Below are 3,560 nucleotides of genomic sequence, written 5' to 3'. Positions count from 1 at the left end.
CCCTGTAAAACTATAACTAGGTAAATACAACTAACTGAAGACACACACACACACACACACACACACACACACACACACACACACACACACACACACATCAGAAATGAGAAATGATTCTCAATGACATGGGCTACATTAAAACCTGAAGCTGGTACTGGTGGGGCAGTATCATGATGGTGTTGAACATTTTCTGGCTCATCAATGTCGAAGGGAAGAGATTTCTTGCAGTAGCCATCTGTGAGGCCCCAGCTCTTCCACAGCCTCTAATTCCTCCAGGTCATGGATATCAGTAAATTCATCCATGGTGAGGTCTGTAAAAGCAAAAATATGTAAAAAATGCAAAGAACAGATTCATGTAACTATGAAGCCTATCTTCTATTATCTTTATGCGGTGATGCAGCCACTATCATTTCAGATACAGTTAATTAGTGAACCCAACATCTCTGTGTTAAGAACAGGTTAGGTTAGGTTAGCCTATCCTAAGCTAAAATGTATCTACTAAACAAAAGCTTTGGTAGTACCTATATATAGCTGTTAAATCATTCATATATATATATATATATATATATATATATATATATATATATATATATATATATATATATATATATATATATATATATATATATATATATATATATATATATATATATATATATATATATATATATATATATATATATATATATATATATATATATATATATATATATATATATATATATATATATATATATATATATATATATATATATATATATATATATATATATATATATATATATATATATATATATATATATATATATATATATATATATATATATATATATATATATATATATATATATATATATATATATATATATATATATATATATATATATATATATATATATATATATATATATATATATATATATATATATATATATATATATATATATATATATATATATATATATATATATATATATATATATATATATATATATATATATATATATATATATATATATATATATATATATATATATATATATATATATATATATATATATATATATATATATATATATATATATATATATATATATATATATATATATTTTTTTTTTTTTTTTTTCTCCTCTACTGAGTATATAACTTAAGGGCATAAATAACTATTTATTTGTCTATGTCAAAGAGAACAAGCGCATCCCCCTGGAGGTGTGTGGCTGTACAGAACACTTCCAACACCGTGCAATGAAAAATACTTGTGTGGCCAAATGAGGAAAAAATAAAGTGAATTTGCCACAACCCACAAGGAGAGAAAGTGCAAATAGCGTGCTTACTTTAAGCACAAGCCACGTACTTTCGTCAGACTGTCTTATTCTCAACAAGGCAGCCTGATCATTCAATAATCTTTGAAATAACTCAACTACAAGATTCTACATTCCTGAATCAAATACTGCCTTTAGACACACGGCCTTCTGCCTGCACATTACGCACCAACAAGCACAACAGCCGCCCAAGACTGACTTTTTTACATCATGTATGTAAACGTGTCAAGCTGTAATCATCCATACTAGGCTACATCATGATATATTACTCCTGGTTTTCGTGGCCAGAAGCTTCCCCTTGTGTAGCACCTAAGGATCAGCATGTCCTTATACACACGATATCTGAGTAACTGTCCTATATCAGCCTTGCTGCCTAGTACAGGTGATGATTCGTAATGGTATTTATCGATGTACTTACCTTATGTACGAAATACAGATGTGATAACAGTTGACTTGGTGATCTATTCGCTCCACTTCTCCCTGGGCTCAGCTGAAAGCGTTGGAACATGGGCGCTGGTGCCACATCTCCACCTAACCAATGCGTTTAGCCTTACCAAAGGAACATTTCTCAATTCTACTACTTCCACATACAAATAAAAGTAATACTTATTTATATTGAATACATAGTTTTACATTTAAACATTTCACTTCATTAAACATATTTTAGTTAAAGGTAAACGTGACACCACGCAGGAAAACATCACAACGCGAATTCAGTTCCTCTCTCACTCGAGCACCAAAGTCTTGTAAACGTTTTTGCATCTGTGTTTTTTCCCCTCATATTCAGATCAAAGACATCTGAAAATCACTTATTTTATCACAATAGGAACAGATTACCATTTCGTCATAGGTAAATTATGATATAATGCCTATTATGCCTCAAGGGAAAGCTCTAAGGAGGTCTTGAGCTACCTTGGGAAATCCAAGTATTTACTTAAGGATGATGTTGAGAGACGAGCATACGGCCGTAAGAGGCTTGCCCGTTTACCTCGCCGCGCCGGGATTCGAACCCGGCCCTCTCGATTGTGAGTCGAGCTTGCTAACCACTACACTACGCGTGTGTGTGTGTGTGTGTGTGTGTGGTGACAAGGACTGGACAAAAAGAGGTGCCTATGGGCAAGAAAGGATCCCAATGTGCTCCTCATGAAATAATACCGTGACCGGCAACCCTGACTGAACTACGCACTAGTGACTAATGGGAGGGAGTGGTGGGAGATAGGAGGGAGGAGGAAAGGAAGGGGAGAAGGAGGGGGAAGCAGTCATGTGAGAGGAGCGGCGGTCTGAAATGGTCGTTTGAGGTAACAATTACCGTCCTGTTTTGCCTGCAGAGAGGATAAGATGTGAGTGGAGGAGTGAGGAGTTGGAAGGAAGAGGAAGAGGAAGAGAAGGGGAGCTAGAACACCCTTAAGCGACGACCTGAAATATGTATGGAAAGATCCAAGCGAGGAAAGAATAGACGGTTAGCGTGGAGATTATTCAGGAAAGAGTGTTAAGAGAGGCAGAAGTGCAGGGGAGAGGAGCGCGGGAACTGTTTTATAAGGATTAAAGGAGACCAACAGGGAGGTGACAGGAGGTGACACATCGAGAAAAAAGACACTGCCAAAGTGATAATTATGAATGCAAGGAGAGCAAAGTGCGGTGTAATGTAGTCACCGGTGGAAAGGGAATAGGAGCGAGTTAAAGGGTCCCTTAAGTGAGGCAAGAATTACAAAGTGGCGAGCTGCACAGGAATTAGAAGGAAGAGGGCAGAGACAAACTGGCTGAGATCAAATATAAAGAAGAGGGAGATAGAGGGGAGTGACCAAGGTTACTAGGAGGATGAGGGAAGAGGATGGGGAGTGATCGCCTTCCACGGAAACTTGTCACCCTTTCATCCTCACGAGGCGCCACTCACCACTGTGTCGCCCCTCACTGCTGGTGGTGGCCACGAGAGAGAGAGAGAGAGAGAGAGAGAGAGAGAGAGAGAGAGAGAGAGAGAGAGAGATTGGGGGAACTAATAACACACTAATATTACGAAACTTCACTCGTCATAAATCTTCCTTCGCGTTTAAATGACACACATTTCCACATTTTCTTTATCATCAACCACAGATAACAGTAGATCTGGATTTGACACGGCAGTGCGGAGTCGCGCCGCCACTCCAGTAACGTACCCAAAGCGGTCGACTGGTAGTACGCGGCAGCTGACTGTTAAAGTTATAATTTTGTGAAGTTTTATACAGTATACTAATTATTACT

General features: G+C 36.5%; 1 long non-coding RNA gene across 5 annotated transcripts; it reads right to left on the bottom strand.

Moving 5' to 3' along the window:
* Nucleotides 1–31: 31 nt before the first annotated feature.
* LOC123503605 lies at nucleotides 32–2,359 on the bottom strand. 5 transcript variants are annotated; one of them, XR_006674540.1, is made up of 3 exons: nucleotides 2,311–2,359; nucleotides 1,741–1,871; nucleotides 32–311 (listed from the first exon to the last, which is right to left on the bottom strand). It is a non-coding gene; the product is annotated as an uncharacterized LOC123503605 (long non-coding RNA). The 5 variants fall into 5 exon arrangements; XR_006674541.1 differs by lacking the exon at nucleotides 2,311–2,359 and adding an exon at nucleotides 2,235–2,289; XR_006674542.1 differs by lacking the exon at nucleotides 2,311–2,359 and adding an exon at nucleotides 2,257–2,271.
* Nucleotides 2,360–3,560: the final 1,201 nt, after the last annotated feature.

Source organism: Portunus trituberculatus, chromosome 14 (genome assembly GCF_017591435.1).
Source record: "Portunus trituberculatus isolate SZX2019 chromosome 14, ASM1759143v1, whole genome shotgun sequence".
Lineage (NCBI taxonomy): Eukaryota > Metazoa > Arthropoda > Malacostraca > Decapoda > Portunidae > Portunus > Portunus trituberculatus.
Note: the sequence above shows the minus strand (reverse complement) of the source record. Positions and strands in the feature narration are given on the sequence as shown.